General features: G+C 44.1%; 1 protein-coding gene across 3 annotated transcripts in view; it reads left to right on the top strand.

Annotated features, from left to right (window-relative positions):
• The window catches only part of USH2A (usherin), a 1,021,568-nt gene that overhangs the window by 189,249 nt on the left and 812,710 nt on the right, over nucleotides 1-19,609 (top strand). The window lies entirely within an intron of this gene.

Here is a 19,609-nt window from a genome sequence, read left to right as displayed (position 1 = left end):
CTATTTACTGTCGGGACGCCTCATAGAATTGCAGAAATGATAAGAAGGAAAAAAAAAAATAGAAAACCTCTTCATGTTCTTTTTGACTTTAACGGAAGATAAAATCCAGAGGCGAACAAAATGATGCATTTTATTTATTCCCAGTTGGAATATTATTCCATAAAACAAATTTGCAGCCGGTGTTGCGGCTTTGGCTTTTATCATGCTTTTTAAGGGTGTTGAATGGGTCACTCAGGAGACCATATAGTGAGAGTTCCATTGGGGTAAATCATCAGAAAACAGGATTTGTGTTCTCACTATAGAACAGTTAGCGCTCTGCCATTCTTTCATTTATAAAATCCAGTGCATCATTTATACAAAGATACAATAAATGAGTAAAATATTAAATAATAACCAAGCCCAGGATATTTGTCAGTGCATAACCACGGCGGCAAAAAAAAAAAAAAGGTTTATACAGTATGGGAAATTAATTTTAAAAAGATTGGTGTATATAGATGGTCAGATTGGCCCACTAGGGGCATATAGGAGCAATATGGTGGCCACATAATACAAACATATACTATCCAAATAATACAACCATATACAGCTACACATTACAGCCCTGTACTGCCGCCTGCATAATACATCTATATATTTTCAACATAATAAAGCCATATACTGCCAACATAATTAAGCCATGTACTGCCCAAACAATACAGCAAAATACTATCCACATAATACAAACATATACTGACTGCATAATACAACCATGGACTGCCTACATAGTGCGGTCATATACACCTTACATAATACATCTATATACTGCTCACATAATACAGTTATGTACTGCAAACATGGTACAGCAGTATACTGCCCATATACTAAAACGAAGTACTGCCTACATAGTGTGGCCATATAGCCATGTACTGCCCCCATAATACTTCTATATACAGTGACCCCTCCGACCTACGATGGCCCCGACATACGATCATTTCAACATACAATGCTTTTGTATGTCGGAGCCATCGCATAAACGGCTATCCGGCAGCGCAGACTGCTTCAGCTGCCACCGGATAGCCGTTTACGGTGCCCCGTGTGGTCCGCTGACGATCACTTACCTGTCCTCGGGGCTCCGGCGCGTCCTCTTCGGGATCCCCTGCATCGTCGCCGCTCTCCATCGTCGTCATCACGTCGCTGCGCACGCCGTCCCGTCATCCAATAGGAGCGGCGTGCGTAGTGACATGACGACCGCGACGGAGAGCGAGGATGCTGGGGAAGCAGAGGCCTTGCCGGAGCGTCGGGGACACCTCGGGGACTGGTGACAGCGATGGAAGGCGACATCCAGGGCAGCGGTGACGAGCGGTGATGGTCCAGAGAGTATAACCTCCAATACCAGGAGACACGCGAGTATAACCTCCAATACCAGTGGTCTTCAACCTGTGGACCTCCAGATGTTGCAAGACTACAACTCCCAGCATGCCCGGACAGCCGTTGGCTGTCCGGGCATGCTGGGTGTTGTAGTTTTGCAACAACTGGAGGTTCGCAGGTTGTAGACCACTGTCCTATACTTTACATTGCACGGATCCCTCAACATATGATGGTTTCAACAAACGATGGTCCATTTGGAACGGATTACCATCGTATGTTGAGGGACCACTGTACTGCCTATATAATAAAACCATATACTGCCCAAATAATACAGCCATGCACTGCCCACATAATAAAAATATATACTCTGCCCTATATACATTCCGCATAATACAAACATATAGAAGGAGTTTCATCATTCTTTTCAAACGTATGGCTTTTACATGACAACTTTTTTTACTTACTTTTGCTTACATGCGACCTATTTATCAAATAGTCGCACAACCTTGATAATAAAATCACATGTAAGCAAAACCTGGGAAACTGCTTACATAAGCATTTTTTAAAGCAGAAATGTTTTCCCTTCTGTTAATAGCCGAAGTTCTTTATCTACCCTTTATTACCAGTAGGGTTGCTAGAGAGTGACGGGGAGGGGCATACCGCATCGGGTGATACCCTGCCTGGCCTGCCTGGCACTAAATAACTGCACTCCAACTATCCCGCAACAACCCATCCACCCTCCTCAGAAATGTAAAAATATTAAAAACATACTATGCCGCACCATAAATACCCGTACTCTGGAGGCATTTTTGTTTAATTTTGAGCCCACATTTTGTGACGTTGGTGGGCGGAGTCTCGCGTCGCTGCGCTGAGGCCGGAGTTTATGTCAGGAAGGAAGAGAGCGCAGCACCAACAGGCACATAAAAAATAGTGAAGCCACAAAAAAATAAACAAATGGCTTGGTACGTTACCCACCCTAAAATGTGCATGAAGCTGTATTACTATGGATGCTTCTTTTTTTTTAAGGAAAATTAGTTTTTTCCACATATGGGTATTTTACATAGTCTTTAAAATTTTTTACACAATTATTTTGTGCCTTATTCTATTTTATCACAACATTAAAATTAACAAGGTGTGCAGTGTGTATTTTCAATCTTAAAATGAATAGTGTTATTAGTTATATCATAATTTTTTTCTATAATTAACATTAACATTAATGTAGTATCTTTGTTTGATGATGCAGAACAAGAACAGTTCTTAAAGTGGGTGTCAATGTCCTTTTCTGCGGACGTATGCACTTTCTGTAAGGGTGGGTTCACACTACGTTTTGTCCCATACGGGAGCGCATACGGCAGGAGGGAGCTAAAACCTCGCGCTCCCGTATGTTACCGTATGCGCTCCCGTATGTCATTCATTTCAATGAGCCGACCGGAGTGAAACGTTCGGTCCGGTCGGCTCATTTTTGCACCGTATGCGCTTTTACAACCGGACCTAAAACTGTGGTCAACCACGGTTTTAGGTCCGGTTGTAAAAGCGCATACGGCGCAAAAATGAGCCGACCGGACCGAACGTTTCACTCCGGTCGGCTCATTGAAATGAATGACACACGGGAGCGCATACGGTAACATACGGGAGCGCGAGCTTTTAGCTCCCCCCTGCCGTATGCGCTCCCGTATGGGACAAAACGTAGTGTGGACCCAGCCTAAGCCAGGTTGGACCTGGAATACATATGCGACTTTTAAATGGAGATGCAACTTTTTTTCTTCATCAATAGTGACTATCGCATTTGATAAATACATGACTACTGAAAAGTAAAGAGATAAATTCTACGTGAGCAGATTTCAGAAATGTGCTTTGGAATAAGCAAAAATCTAAAAGTTGCAGCATGTAAAGAATAGTCGCACGTGCGCAAGTACGTGCAACTTTTTTATGCAAAAAAAATCTACTACGGAGCTTGATAAATCTCCTTCATACTGGCTACACAATACGGCCATGGACTGCTTACATAGTGTGACCATATACAGCTTACATAACACATCTATATACTGCCCACATAATACAGCCATAAGCTACAAACACAGTACAGCAGTATACTGTCCATATAATACAACCAAGTACTGCCTACATAATGTGGTTATATACACCTTACATAACGCATCTATATACTGCCCACATAATACAGTCATTTACTGCAAACACAGTACAGCAGTATACTGCCCATATAATATAACTAAGTACTGCCTAGATAATGTGGTCATATACACCTTACATAATACATCTATATACTGCTCACATAATACAGCCATAAGCTGCAAACACAGTACAGCAGTATACTGTCCATATAATACAACTAAGTACTGCCTAGATAATGTGGCCATATAGCCACGTACTGCCCACATAATACTTCTATATACTGCCTAAATAATAAAGCCATATACTGCCCAGATAATACAACCATGTACTGCCCACATAATAAAAATATATACTACCCTTTCAATACAGCAATATAACGTCCGCATAATGCAAACATAAACTGAGCACACAATACAACCATGTACTGCGTACATAATGTGGTCCTACAGCCTACATAGTACAGCCATGTGCTGACTATTTAATACATCTATATACTGCCCACATAACCCAGCTATAAATTGCCCAAATATAGTCAGTCATATGCTGCTAAAACAATACAACCATGTTCTACCCACATATATATAGCAATATACTACCCACATAACACCAGTACTGCTCACATTTTACTTTGTATTGTTCACATAATACAGTCATATATTTCCTGCATAATACAACATGTTTGGCCTACATAATATCATAATATATAATGTACTACCTTCATATTACCCACACAGTATGGCCATATGCTTGCTACATAAAACAGCCATGTGCATGTGTACCTACATATTACTGCTATATGCTGCCTACACAATAGTTCTTTATAGTAAAGATTGTTATAAATGTATCGAACAACACTGCACTGTCCTGACAAGCAATGGGACCCACTGTGTTACTAATCGGTTTGGACCCCATCTGGAGCGAAACCTAAGCATCCCTTGGGTGTTCTCCCTTTTATTCTGGATACAGAATCTGGATTTAGCTGCTAAGAGGTACCAGGTCATTTCCATAGAGTGTTCAACATAGGGATATGTCGGCACTTCTGTGGAATCTGCGGTGGTGCTTGAGGTAGGGTAAAGCCAAAGGTAGAAGAAAGATGATACTCAGCACTCACCAGTAATGCACAGTGAAGATTTATTATGCCATAGAGTAGTACAAGGACACGTTTCAGCGTAGAAGCCTTCCTCAGCAGACAGCTGAGGAAGGCTCCCACGCCGAAACGTGTCCTTGTACTACACTATGGTATAATAAATCTTCACTGTGCATTCCTGGTGAGTGCTGGGTTTCATCTTTCTTTCTACTTCCATAGAGTGATCCAGCTGTAGTAGGTGCTGTCCGATGGAAGCCAGATGGAGCCGGTGTGTGACACCAAGTAGTCAGGCGGGTAGACGTAGTCAACAAGCTGGGTTGTCACTGGAGAATCCGAATAGTACACAGGGATGAGACAGAGGCGTGTAGGCAGGTTACACATAGTGTGGATGTTTTAGTGGAGGCTCCAAAATGACAAAGGCCCCTCAGTGATCAGATGTAATCTGCACAGTAGGTCCCTCAATGATTAGATGTAATCTGCTCAGGAAGTCCCTCAGTGATCAGGTTTATTCTGCACAGGAAGTCCCTCAGTGATCAGGTGTATTCTGCACAGGAAGTCCCTCAGTGATCAGGTGCATTCTACACAGGAGGTCCCTCAGTGATCAGATGTATTCTGCACAGGAAGTCCCTCAGTGATCAGGTGTATTCTGCACAGGAGGTCCCTCAGTGATCAGGTGTATTCTGCACAGGAAGTCCCTCAGTGATCAGGTGTATTCTGCACATGAAGTCCCTCAGTGATCAGGTGTATTCTGCACAGGAAGTCTCTCAATGATTAAATGTAATCTGCACAGGAAGTCCCTCAGTTATCAGATGAAATCTGCACAGGAAGTTCCTCAGTGATCAGGTGTATTCTGCACAGGAAGTCCCTCAGTGATCAGGTGTATTCTGCACAGGAAGTCCCTCAGTGATCAGGTGTATTCTGCACAGGAAGTCTCTCAGTGATCAGGTGTATTCTGCACAGGAAGTCCCTCAGTTATCAGATGTAATCTGCACAGGAAGTCCCTCAGTGATCAGGTGTATTCTGCACAGGAAGTCCCTCAGTGATCAGGTGTATTTTGCACAGGAAGTCCCTCAGTGATTAGATGTAATCTTCACAGTAGGTCCCTCAATGATTAGATGTAATCTGCACAGGAAGTCCCTCAGTGATCAGATGTAATCTGCACAGGAAGTCCCTCAGTGATCAGGTGCATTCTACACAGGAAGTCCCTCAGTGATCAGGTGTATTCTGCACAGGAAGTCTCTCAGTGATCAGGTGTATTCTGCACAGGAAGTCCCTCAGTTATCAGATGTAATCTGCACAGGAAGTCCCTCAGTGATCAGGTGTATTCTGCACAGGAAGTCCCTCAATGATTAGATGTAATCTGCACAGGAAGTCCCTCGGTGATCAGATGTAATCTGCCCAGGAAGTCCCTCAGTGATCAGGTGCATTCTACACAGGAAGTCCCTCAGTGATCAGGTTTATTCTGCACAGGAAGTCCCTCAGTGATCAGGTGTATTCTACACAGGAAGTCCCTCAGTGATCAGGTGTATTCTGCACAGGAAGTCCCTCAGTGATTAGATGTAATCTTCACAGTAGGTCCCTCAATGATTAGATGTAATCTGCACAGGAAGTCCCTCAGTGATCAGATGTAATCTGCACAGGAAGTCCCTCAGTGATCAGGTGTATTCTGCACAGGAAGTCTCTCAGTGATCAGGTGTATTCTGCACAGGAAGTCCCTCAGTTATCAGATGTAATCTGCACAGGAAGTCCCTCAGTGATCAGGTGTATTCTGCACAGGAAGTCCCTCAATGATTAGATGTAATCTGCACAGGAAGTCCCTCAGTGATCAGATGTAATCTGCCCAGGAAGTCCCTCAGTGATCAGGTGCATTCTACACAGGAAGTCTCTCAGTGATCAGGTGTATTCTGCACAGGAAGTCTCTCAGTGATCAGGTGTATTCTGCACAGGAAGTCCCTCAGTTATCAGTTGAAATCTGCACAGGAAGTCCCTCAGTGATCAGGTGTATTCTGCACAGGAAGTCCCTCAGTGATCAGGTGAAATCTGCACAGGAAGTCCCTCAATGATTAGATGTAATCTGCACAGGAAGTACCTCAGTGATCAGATGTAATCTGCACAGGAAGTCCCTCAGTGATCAGGTGCATTCTACACAGGAAGTCCCTCAGTGATCAGGTGTATTCTGCACAGGAAGTCTCTCAGTGATCAGATGTATTCTACACAGGAAGTCCCTCAGTGATTAGATGTAATCTTCACAGTAGGTCCCTCAATGATTAGATGTAATCTGCACAGGAAGTCCCTCAGTGATCAGATGTAATCTGCACAGGAAGTCCCTCAGTGATCAGGTGTATTCTACACAGGAAGTCCCTCAGTGATCAGGTGTATTCTGCACAGGAAGTCTCTCAGTGATCAGGTGTAATCTGCACAGGAAGTCCCTCAGTGATCAGGTGTATTCTGCACAGGAAGTCCCTCAGTGATCAGGTGAAATCTGCACAGGAAGTCCCTCAATGATTAGATGTAATCTGGACAGGAAGTCCCTCAGTGATCAGATGTAATCTGCACAGGAAGTCCGTCAGTGATCAGGTGCACTCTACACAGGAAGTCCCTCAGTGATCAGGTGTATTCTGCACAGGAAGTCCCTCAGTGATCAGGTGCATTCTACACAGGAAGTCCCTCAGTGATCAGGTGCATTCTACACAGGAAGTCCCTCAGTGATCAGGTGTATTCTGCACAGGAAGTCTCTCAGTGATCAGGTGTATTCTGCACAGGAAGTCCCTCAGTGATCAGGTGTATTCTGCACAGGAAGTCCCTCAGTGATCAGATGTAATCTGCACAGGAAGTCCCTCAGTGATCAGGTGTATTCTACACAGGAAGTCCCTCAGTAATCAGGTGTATTCTGCACAGGAAGTCTCTCAGTGATCAGGTGTAATCTGCACAGGAAGTCCCTCAGTGATCAGGTGTATTCTGCACAGGAAGTCCCTCAGTGATCAGGTGAAATCTGCACAGGAAGTCCCTCAATGATTAGATGTAATCTGCACAGGAAGTCCCTCAGTGATCAGATGTAATCTGCACAGGAAGTCCGTCAGTGATCAGGTGCACTCTACACAGGAAGTCCCTCAGTGATCAGGTGTATTCTGCACAGGAAGTCCCTCAGTGATCAGGTGCATTCTACACAGGAAGTCCCTCAGTGATCAGGTGCATTCTACACAGGAAGTCCCTCAGTGATCAGGTGTATTCTGCACAGGAAGTCTCTCAGTGATCAGGTGTATTCTGCACAGGAAGTCCCTCAGTTATCAGGTGAAATCTGCACAGGAACTCCCTAAGTGATTAGATGTAATCTGCACAGGAAGTCCCTCAGTGATCCGGTGTATTCTGCACAGGAAGTCCCTCAGTGATCAGGTGAAATCTGCACAGGAAGTCCCTCAATGATTAGATGTAATTGTCACGATCCCGGCTGGTAGGAGGTGGATCCTCTGTGCCAGAGAGGGATTGGCGAGGACCGTGCTAGTGGACCGGTTCTAAGTCACTACAGGTTTTCACCAGAGCCCGCCGCAAAGCGGGATGGTCTTGCTGCGGCGGTAGTGACCAGGTCGTATCCACTAGCAACGGCTCAACCTCTCTGACTGCTGAAGATAGGCGCGGTACAAGGGAGTAGACAAAGGCAAGGTCGGACGTAGCAGAAGGTCGGGGCAGGCAGCAAGGATCGTAGTCAGGGGCAACGGCAGGAGGTCTGGAACACGGGCTAGGAACAAACAAGGGAACGCTTTCACTAGGCACAAGGGCAACAAGATCCGGCAAGGGAGTGCAGGGGAAGTGAGGTATAAGTAGGGAGTGCACAGGTGGAAACTAATTAAGCTAATTGGGAAGATTGGGCCAGGCACCATCATTGGTGCACTGGCCCTTTAAATCGCAGAGACCCGGCGCGCGCGCGCCCTAGGGAGCGGGGCCGCGCGCGCCGGGACAGGACCGACGGAGAGCGAGTCAGGTACGGGGACCGGGGTGCGCATCGCGAGCGGGCGCCACCCGCATCGCGAATCGCATCCCGGCTGGAGGCGGGACCGCAGCGCACCCGGTCAGTGGATCTGACCGGGGCGCTGCAACAACGAGGATGAGGCGAGCGCTCCGGGGAGGAACGGGGACCCGGAGCGCTCGGCGTAACAGTACCCCCCCCTTGGGTCTCCCCCTCTTCTTGGGGCCAAAGAACCTGAGGAAAAAAAACTCAATTTTTCCGTGATGAGGTCCGATGCACATTAGGAGGGGTTCCGTGCGGTAACGCACGAGACAGTCCAATTTTTCATTGTAAACAAAATTGATGTAGAGGGGTCTGGCGAGACTGGTCACAGGGACGTTGAACCTGTTGATAAGAGAGGCCAAAAAAAAATTTCCTGCAGATCCGGAATCCAAGAAGGCCATAGTAGAGAAGGTAGAGGCAGATATCCGCACAGGCACAGTAAGGCGTGGAGAAGCAGAGTTGACATCAAGAACTGTGTCACCTTTGTGCGGAGTCAGCGTACGTCTTTCCAGGCGGGGAGGACGGATAGGACAATCCTTCAGGAAGTGTTCGGTACCGGCATAGTACAGGCAAAGATTCTCCATGCGGCGTCGTGTCCTCTCTAGAGGTGTCAAGCGAGACCGGTCAACTTGCATAGCCTCCGCGGCGGGAAGCACAGGAACGGATTGCAGAGGACCAGAGGAGAGAGGAGCCGGGGAGAAAAAACGCCTCGTGCGAACAAAGTCCATATCCAGGCGGAGCTCCAGACGCCATCCGGAAGAACGCATGTCAATGCGAGTGGCAAGATGAATGAGTTCATGTAGGTTAGCAGGAGTTTCTCGTGCGGCCAGAACATCTTTAATGTTGCTGGATAGGCCTTTTTTAAAGGTCGCGCAGAGAACCTCACTATTCCAGGACAACTCGGAAGCAAGAGCACGGAACTGAATGGCGTACTTGCCAACGGAAGAAACACCCTGGGACAGGTTCAGCAGGGCAGTCTCGGCAGAAGAAGCTCGGGCAGGCTCCTCGAAGACACCACGGACCTCAGCGAAGACGGACTGGACTGTGGCTGTGGCAGGATCATTGCGGTCCCAGAGCGGTGTGGCCCAAGAGAAGGCCTTTCCAGAAAGGAGACCACGGCAGAGACTAGAGTCCCCATCAAATTTGTCCGGCAGGGACAAGCAGGGGTTAGGAGCGGACGGACGCTGGGGAGGAGTTGCAGGAGCCGGCGGAGGAGATGGTTGTTCCGGTTGCAGCTGCTGTGTTAGTGACAGCAGCTGCTGTAACTGTGACTTCAGTTGCTGTGTCACGGTGGACAAGTATGCCAGCTGGTGATTTTGTTGGGTGATCATCGTGGAAATGTCGGCAAGACTTGACAGCGGCACCTCAGCGGAATCCATGGCCGGACGCTGCGGAGGAGTTGCAGGAGCCGGCGGAGGAGATGGTTGTTGCAGTTGCAGCTGCTGTGTCAGTGACAGCAGCTGCTGTAACTGTGACCTCAGTTGCTGTTTCACGGAGGACAAGTATGCCAGCTGGTGATTTTGTTGGGTGATCATCGTGGAAATGTCGGCAAGACTTGACAGCGGCACCTCAGCGGAATCCATGGCCGGATCTACTGTCACGATCCCGGCTGGTAGGAGGTGGATCCTCTGTGCCAGAGAGGGATTGGCGAGGACCGTGCTAGTGGACCGGTTCTAAGTCACTACAGGTTTTCACCGGAGCCCGCCGCAAAGCGGGATGGTCTTGCTGCGGCGGTAGTGACCAGGTCGTATCCACTAGCAACGGCTCAACCTCTCTGACTGCTGAAGATAGGCGCGGTACAAGGGAGTAGACAAAGGCAAGGTCGGACGTAGCAGAAGGTCGGGGCAGGCAGCAAGGATCGTAGTCAGGGGCAACGGCAGGAGGTCTGGAACACGGGCTAGGAACAAACAAGGGAACGCTTTCACTAGGCACAAGGGCAACAAGATCCGGCAAGGGAGTGCAGGGGAAGTGAGGTATAAGTAGGGAGTGCACAGGTGGAAACTAATTAAGCTAATTGGGAAGATTGGGCCAGGCACCATCATTGGTGCACTGGCCCTTTAAATCGCAGAGACCCGGCGCGCGCGCGCCCTAGGGAGCGGGGCCGCGCGCGCCGGGACAGGACCGACGGAGAGCGAGTCAGGTACGGGGACCGGGGTGCGCATCGCGAGCGGGCGCCACCCGCATCGCGAATCGCATCCCGGCTGGAGGCGGGACCGCAGCGCACCCGGTCAGTGGATCTGACCGGGGCGCTGCAACAACGAGGATGAGGCGAGCGCTCCGGGGAGGAACGGGGACCCGGAGCGCTCGGCGTAACAGTAATCTTCACAGGAAGTCCCTCAGTGATCAGATGTAATCTGCACAGGAAGTCCCTCAGTGATCAGATGCATTCTACACAGGAAGTCCCTCAGTGATCAGGTGTATTCTGCACAGGAAGTCTCTCAGTGATCAGGTGCATTCTACACAGGAAGTCCCTCAGTGATCAGGTGTATTCTGCACAGGAAGTCCCTCAGTTATCAGCTGTAATCTGCACAGGAAGTCCCTCAGTGATCAGGTGTATTCTGCACAGGATGTCCCTCAGTGATCAGGTGAAATCTGCACAGGAAGTCCCTCAGTGATCAGGTGAAATCTGCACAGGAAGTCCCTCAGTGATCAGATGTAATCTGCACAGTGATCAACTGTAATCTGCATAGGAACCCCCCTCAATGATAAACTAGTTGGAACCTCCCAGCAAGTGTCAATTTCCTAGCAGTGCCTCTGCAGGATAACCTGAGTATTACACGATGTCCATGTAAGGCTCCTTTCACACTACAGGTATCATCCTGCCTTTTTACTGCCGTTATTTTACAATAACGGTTGAAAAAAAACCCAGATGCAATAACTGGTAATGAAGAATGATAACTGATGACCATCATCCGTTATTTTTAATGTTTTTTTTCTTAAAAAAAACTCATGTTGTTCATCCGTTATCATCCGTTATTACCAGTTACATTTATTTTTTGAACAGATTTTTTAACCCTTTTTTTGTAAAGCTGTACTGAGCATGCTCAGTACAAAAAACAGATGTTAAAAATCTGATGATAACTGATGATAAAGGATGTTTTTTTTTTAACTAACAGTAATAAAATTGACAAACCTGATGAAAAAGGATGTTTAAAAAATCCCATTGACATGAATGGGATTTTTTGACGGCCGTTTTCAGAACTTTTTGCTGGGAGTAATAACTGAGTTTTTTTTTTTTACAGGATTGATACATGTCATGTGAAAGGGGCCTAAATGAAGTTGTCTGTGTAAAGCATTTAGACCATGGGTCCTCAAAATCTCTATGTAGACAAATAGATAATGCTCCTAAGTAGTGTTGCTCACGAATATTCGCAATGCAAATTTTATTCGCGAATATCGCATATTCGCGAATTCGCGAATATTCGCGAATATAGCGCTATATATTCGTAATTACGAATATTCTTTTTTTTTTTGTTTTGTTTTTTCACAGTACACATCACAGTGATCCCCCCTCTCTGCTTCCAGCTTGTGTGATGTAAAGAAGGCTCTAATACTACTGTTTGAGACTGGCGTGCGAATTTTCGCACATGCGGAAATTTGCATATGCTAATGTTCGCATATGCGAATTTCCGCTTGTGCTAATTTTCGTATGCGCGAATTTTCGCATATGCGAAAATTAAACGCGAATATTACGAATATGCGAATTTAGCGAATATATGACGAATATTCGTCCATATATTCGCGAAATATCGAGAATTCGAATATGGCCTATGCCGCTCAACACTACTCCTAAATAGGAGATGACCCCTACACCCGACACGCACACACAAACACACACACACAACACATTTGGAATTCCGTAAGCCAGAAAACCATAAAGAGCTGATCTTAAATATAGTATGAAATAACCAAATCAACTCTGCTACATCTGTATCTAATTAATCATAACAGGAAAGTATACAAAACTCTTCTAAATAATAATAATAATAATAACAATAATAATAATTGTTTGTCAATCTAAAGTATTCACAATACTCCTGTGCCAGTTATTACGGGGTGTTAGCGGCGACTGTGCTATCGGACCTGTCACACTTCCATGAGAAGAGCGTGCCGTAAATCACATAATGCCTCGACGGCTGCTGACACCATTTTAGTAATTAATTCTAATTAATACTTATTGGACGTTTATATTATTTTACATAATTCTTCTTTTTTAAAATTTTTATTATTATTATTATTATTATTATTTTTTCTTACTAATGCTCCAGATGCTGCCGTATTAACCAGCACAAAAACAACTGCACCATCAGCAATACAGCTGGTTATAAAGATATCTAAAGATAAGCCTCTTAGAAAGCCAAAGCAGGTCAATAACGGAAATATCAGCTTACTCATATGGAAAAAAAATGTACAGATACCGCTGTGGAATTTAAAACCTCCTGACTTTAAAAAAACAATAATGGAGGATTCCACATCGACCTGTCAACCCTTCAGGGAAAATCAAAGAGTAAATCGCAAATATTCATAACTATTATCTTACCGAAATGATGAAATATTTATAGGGCGATAAATTAAAAATAATTCTCTCTCTCTTAAATTCAAGGTTTTAAAAATGTAACGAAATGAAAGAGTGCGTAGAATTTTGCAACTGATGTTCATTGATCTAGTGTAGTGATCTCCAAACGGTGGGCCTCCAGATGTTGCAAAACTGCACCCCCCAGCATGCCTGGACAGCTGGAGCTCCACAGTTTGGAGACATTTATCAAGCCATTTAGAGCCTTTTTTTTGCGGGTAAGCAAACAGTTACAAACAGCCTTACTTAAGCAAATTTAAATTTCCACTTAGCAGCAGTCACAAATTTTTGATGTGGGAAAGTTGCACATAGGCAAAAGAAGAAAGTCGTAAGCCCCTTACAGTCTGATCCAGGTCTGACCGGAAGTACAAAACTCAAGTTCATGAGCAAATTTAAAAAGTCACAAAAAAAAGTCTCAGCTGCAAACTTTTTTGTTTTGCATGAGTTCTCCAAATTTATCAACCCCCTGTAATAGTATTATAAATATGTACCACATAAGCAAAACTAAAAAAATAAAAAAAATAAAAAAATAAAAGCTTGCTTACGAAAGCCAACAATGATGAATGTCCCCCTTAGTCTGTATTTTATCTGGTAACACCTGGGAGCTGTATAGCTTTTTGCTTTGCTTTTTCATATTGATCTTCTTCCCTTCCTCGTCTTATTCCTCTTCTTTCCTTATTCTTTTAATTAATGTTCTCCTCTTCTCCTTCTTCTTATTGCTCTTCTCCTTCTTCTTATTGCTCTTCTCCTTCTTATTATTGCTCTTCTTCTCTTCTTATTGTTTTTGTTTCCTTGTTTCCTTCTTATTATTGCTCTTCTTCCCTTCTTAGTATTGCCCTTCTCTTCCCCTTCTTTGTATTGTTCTTCTCTACTTCTTATTGCTCTTCTTTTCTCCTTATTCTTATTGCTCTTCTTCTCTTCTCATTTTTCTTATTGCATCTTCTCTTCTTCTTATTGTTCTTCTTCCCTTCTCCTTCTTCTTATTACATAGTAACATAGTTCATAAGGTTGAAAAAAGACCAGAGCCCATCAAGTTCAACCTATAACGCTAATGAGTCCCTACTGAGTTACCCCACCCTCATCTTAGAGGTAAAATTTCCTTCCCAACTCCAAATATGGCATCAAAATAAATCCCTGGATCAACGTTCTGTCCCTATAAATCTAGAATCCATAACCTGTAATGTTATTACTCTCCAAAAATGCATCCAGGCCCCTTTTGAATTCTGTTACCGAGTTCCCCATGACCACCTCAAAAGGGAGAGAGTTATACAGTCTCACTGCGGTTACAATATAGAATCCCCGTCTATGCTGGTGTAGAAACCTTCTTTCCTGAAGACGTAGAGGATGCCCCCTTGTTATAGATACAGTCCTAGGTATAAATTGATCATGGGAGAGATCTCTGTACTGTCCCCTGATATATTTATACATAGTTATAACAAATGTAACTAGTGCTCAAGATCTGAATACACAGCAAATATTTTATTAAGATAATTAAAATGATATATTTGTCAACATTACTCAATGCTTCCCCCAGCAGGGCCCTTGCTGGTAGGAGGCAATCAAAATATACGAACGGATACGATAAGATGAATGGTATAAAATGCTGAATAATAAAAATAGAGAACAGGTTTAAATGTCCATCCCAATATTGTCTGCAACGTTCCATGATTGAGGTAGTAGTATAACAATAGCAAGTCTGTATAATAAGTCTATGAAGAACATAGGTGGTACAGCATACCGCTCACCCAATTGTCGTTCTCCTGGTTCTTGCAGCAGGGTATACGATGTGCAGATTATCGGTGCAGACCTAGTTGTATCAGTGTGTATCTCCTGGATCTTGCAGCCGGACAAGTATACATACTGCTTGCTGATTTTACTGTGGAAGGTCCCTAAGGAGGGACCGAAATGCGTCTAAGTATCAGCATACCAAGCTTTTGCTATATACCATTTAAATCTCTGGTTCTGCACTTCTCTGCTACGAGGACAAAAACATTATATATTTTTTTTCAACTGCTACCGCAAACCAGCGTGATCTCCAACAACATAACTGGCATCCACGTCAGTCATCCCAAGTGTTCTCCCATTTAATACATAATCCCAGTCAGGATTTTTCCTCCCCATGTGCATTACCTTACATTTATCAGTGTTTAATCTCATGTGCCACTTCCAAGCCCAAACCTCCAACCTATCCAGATCCATTTGTAACAGTGCACTGTCCTCTATTGTGTTTACAGCTTTACAGAGTTTAGTATCATCTGCAAAGATTTCTACTTTACTATTCAACCCCTCTACAAGGTCATTAATGAATATATTAAATAGAACAGAACCCAAGACTGACCCCTGTGGTCCCCACTAGTAACAGTCACCCCAATCAGAATAAGTACCATTTATAGCCACCCTCTGTTTCCTATCACTGAGCCAGTTACTTACCCACTTACACACATTCTCCCCCAGCCCAATCCTTTTATGTGACACCGTATCAAATGCTTTGGAAAAATCCAGATATACGACATCCAGCGATTGCCCCTGGTCCAGTCTGGAGCTCACCTCCTCATAAAAGCTGATCAGGTTAGTCTGACAGGACAGATCCCTCATAAAGCCATGCTGATATGGAGTCATACATTTATTTTTATCAAGATATTCCAAAATAGCATCTCTTAGAAAACCCTCAAACTATTTACATACAACGGAGTTTAAACTAACAGGCTTATAATTTCTGGGGTCACCTTTTTTCCTCATCACCTTCTAAAAATCATAATGCTTTACATTTTTCACCTATAGACCCCTATGAGGGCTTATTTTTTGTGCCACTAATTGTAATTTGTAATGACATTTATTATTTCACCACAAATTTTACTGTGAACACAGAAAAAAAACATATTTGTGGGGCAAAATTGGAAAACAAAAGCCATTTTGTAAATTTTGGGGTCTTCCGATTCTACGCAGTACACTTTTCAGTAAAAATGACACCATATATTTATACTGTAGGTCCATACGATTACAATGATACCCAATTTATATAGGTTTTTCTTTATTTTACAACTTAAAAATAATTATAATTACATGCACCAAAATATGTTGAACATTTTTCTCTTCTGACCCCTATAACTTTAGAATTTTTTCGTATACGGGGTGGTTTGAGGGTGCATTTTTTGCGCTGTGATCTGAAGTTTTTATTGGTACCATGCTTGTTTTGATTGTACTTTTTGATCACTATTTATATGTTTTTTTAGGGTATACAAAGTGACCAAAAATACGCAATTTTGGACGCGGTGATACATATGTTTATTTTGATTTTTGTTGACATATTTTTTTTTACCAGAAAAGGGGGGTTATTAAAACTTTTATTTAGGAAGGAGTTAAATCACATTTATTCACTTTTTTTTTTTACTAATGTAACTTTTTTTTTTTTTGGGCCCCCATACGTGACCATTACTTGCAATCCTTTGATTGTATACACTGTTCAATGCTATGCAATATCATAGCATTGATCAGTGTAATCTGCGCTCGATTGCTCAAGCCTGGATCTCAGGCTTGGAGCAATCAAACGCCGATCGGACAGCGTAGAGCATGGTAAGGTACCTCCTGATGTCCTCTCAGCTGTTCGGGATGCCTCAATTTCACAGCGGCGGTCTCAAACAGCTCCGCTGAGCTAACCGGCAGTGTAACCTCCCGTTTTAGATGCCATGTTCAACGATTTCGGCCATGTCGGGTATTAGCTGCGGGTCCTGGTTGCTGAATGTACTTCTTCCTGGGTTAGACAGGTGACCTGTACTTCTTCCTGGGTTAGACAGGTGACCTGTACTGGGGAGTTTACCTTATCACACTGTATTTCACCTGGCTTTTCATTTTCCTCGGTGAATACAGGGGAGAAGAATTGGTTTAATATATTTGCTTTTTCCTGATCCCCGTCTGTAATTTCTTCCTCTTCATTTTTTTAAAGGGCCAACACTTTCATTGTTAACCTTTTTGCTATTTATATAGTCAAAGAACATTTTGGGGTTAGTTTTACTCTCTTTGGCAATGAGTCTTTCTGTCTCCATTTTTCCAGCTTTTATCTGTTTTCACATGTTTTACATTTTTCGCTATAGCTTTTTAAATACTTCTTCACTGCCATCCTGGTATTGTCCCCTTAAAATTTCTATTCATCCAGATTGGTTTTCTTTTATTACTGACCCTTTTATTCCCATAAAGTTTATACATATTATAGTGAGAATTTAAGATATTTTTTAAAAGTCTCCCATTTAGTGTCAGTATTCTTGTTTTTGAGAACTTTATCTCATTTTATAGTAAGGGCTTCTCTGAGTTGATCAAACTTTGCCTTCCTAAATTTCATTGTTTTTGTGGCCCCTCGAGAGATTCCCTTATTGAAAAACAAGATATAATGTATTATATTATGATCACTATTTCCTAGGTGTCCTTCTACCTGCCCATTAGTTACTCTGTCAAGTCTGTTGGTTAATATTAAAGGACAATTGCAGCAGAAAACACATCCCCTATCCACGGGATAGGGGATAAGTGTTTGATCGCGGGGGTCCGACCGCTGAGACCCCCGCGATCTCCTAAACGGGCCCCGGCATCAGCGCTCAGTGTGAGCGCTAATGCGCGTAGCGTTGACCTGAGAGGTCGTCGGTTACGCTCCCTCTCCGTTCCATATACAGTTCTATGGGGGAGGCACGAAAGCTGCCTCCCCACCTCTCCCATAGAGTTACATGGAGGAGGCGTGTCGGCCGCCGCATCATGCTGCAGCTGGCACGCCTCCTGCATGGGAGAGCCGCGGTAGAGCCGTGGCCCCATGCAGGAGATCGCAGGGGGGCCCAGCGGTCAGATCTCCCTCAATCAAACACTTTGTCCCTATGATGTGAAAAGGGGATTTCCGCTGCAGATATTCTTTAAGTCAAGTAGGGCACCCCCTCTGGTCGGGCCCTGCACCATTTGGGACAGATAATTGCCTTTAGCTATAGTCAGAGACCTGTTTCCTTTATGACATTCACAGGTCTCAGTCTCCTAGTTGCTCTCTTCTCCTTTTTCTTATCAATCTTCTCTCTTTCTTCTTGTTGTTCTTCTTCTCTTCTTATAGCTTTTCCTCTGTTCTCCTTTTTCTTATTGCTCTTCGTCTCTCTTTCTTCTTATTGTTCTTCTTTCTTCTTCTTATTGCTTTCCCTCTCTACTCCTTTTTCTTATTGCTCTTCTTCTCTTCACCTTCTTCTTATTGTTATTCTTCTCTCTTTCTTCTTATTGCTCTTCTTCTCTTCTCCTTCTTCTTCCAAACTTGATGGCCCATTCTCAATATTAGGTTCAACTCCAAGCCCCTCTGCAGCCTCTTCAGTGGTTACTTTTCATCATTGCGTTACCATGTATTACAAAAAATAATGCACCAAGTAGTTGTAGTTGTTGAAATTAAATTAATTCTATATGTGACTGTATTGATGGTATATGGAAGTTGTTAAAATATTAGAGCCAAAGGTGAAGTTTATTGAGGAAAACTGTACAATTATTAGGAGGCTCTAGTACCCTGTTGGGCACCTCTAGCCTGCATACAAGATGAGATACGGTTGTGATACATGGAGGCTCTAGTACCCTGTTGGGCACCTCTAGCCTGCATACAGGATAATATACGGTTGGGATACATGGAGGCTTTAGTACCCTGTAGAGTTCATCTAGGCTGGATACAAGATGAGATATGATTGGGATACATGGAGGCCCCGAGCATCCTGTTGGAGACCTCTAACCTGGATACAAGATGAAATAAGGTTAAGCATGGAGTCATACAGGTTCCTTATGGATGTTAGAGCTGGACCTGTAGATCTTGCACACTTTATGGCTGGAGCCATAAATTCTCGATTTGCGATAAATCTGGTTACAAGCAGGCCAAGGCAGTGTTACAATCTGGTGAATACCCTTGTTGTGTGCGGCTGAGCATTATCCTACTGAAAAAATTGAATTTGGAAGCCATAAAAAGCAACACATGTGACCGTAGGATGTCGTGTATATATCACTGAGCTGTTAGTGTCCCTAGTATCAATGCTGGGGGTGACCGACTGTCCTCTATACTTGATTCCGACCATCGTCAGATACCAAACAGAACATGATTTGTTGCTTAAGACTATACAGTTCCAGTCCATAGCAGTCCAGATCTCTCTCTTAACGACACCACTGCAAATGGAGGGGGTGGTGGCTGGCTGTCAAACTTCCTTCTACTAAGCACTTGGAAATGTTTCCGGCAGAGAGACAAATATACTGAAAGCAATGGGCTGTAATTGAGTTGTTCATTCTTAGACAGCTCCCCTCTGTGGTGCCCTATCACAGCTCCCCTCTGTGGTGCCCTATCACAGCTCCCCTCTGTAGTGCCCTATCACAGATCTCCTCTGTGGTGCCCTATCACAGCTCCCCTCTTTGGTGCCCTATCACAGCTCCCCTCTGTGGTGCCCTATCACAGATCGCCTCTGTGGTGCCCTATCAC

The sequence above is a fragment of the Hyla sarda genome, chromosome 3 (assembly GCF_029499605.1).
Source record: "Hyla sarda isolate aHylSar1 chromosome 3, aHylSar1.hap1, whole genome shotgun sequence".
In the NCBI taxonomy this organism is placed as follows: Eukaryota; Metazoa; Chordata; class Amphibia; order Anura; family Hylidae; genus Hyla; species Hyla sarda.
This window is presented reverse-complemented; position numbering and strand designations above follow the sequence as displayed.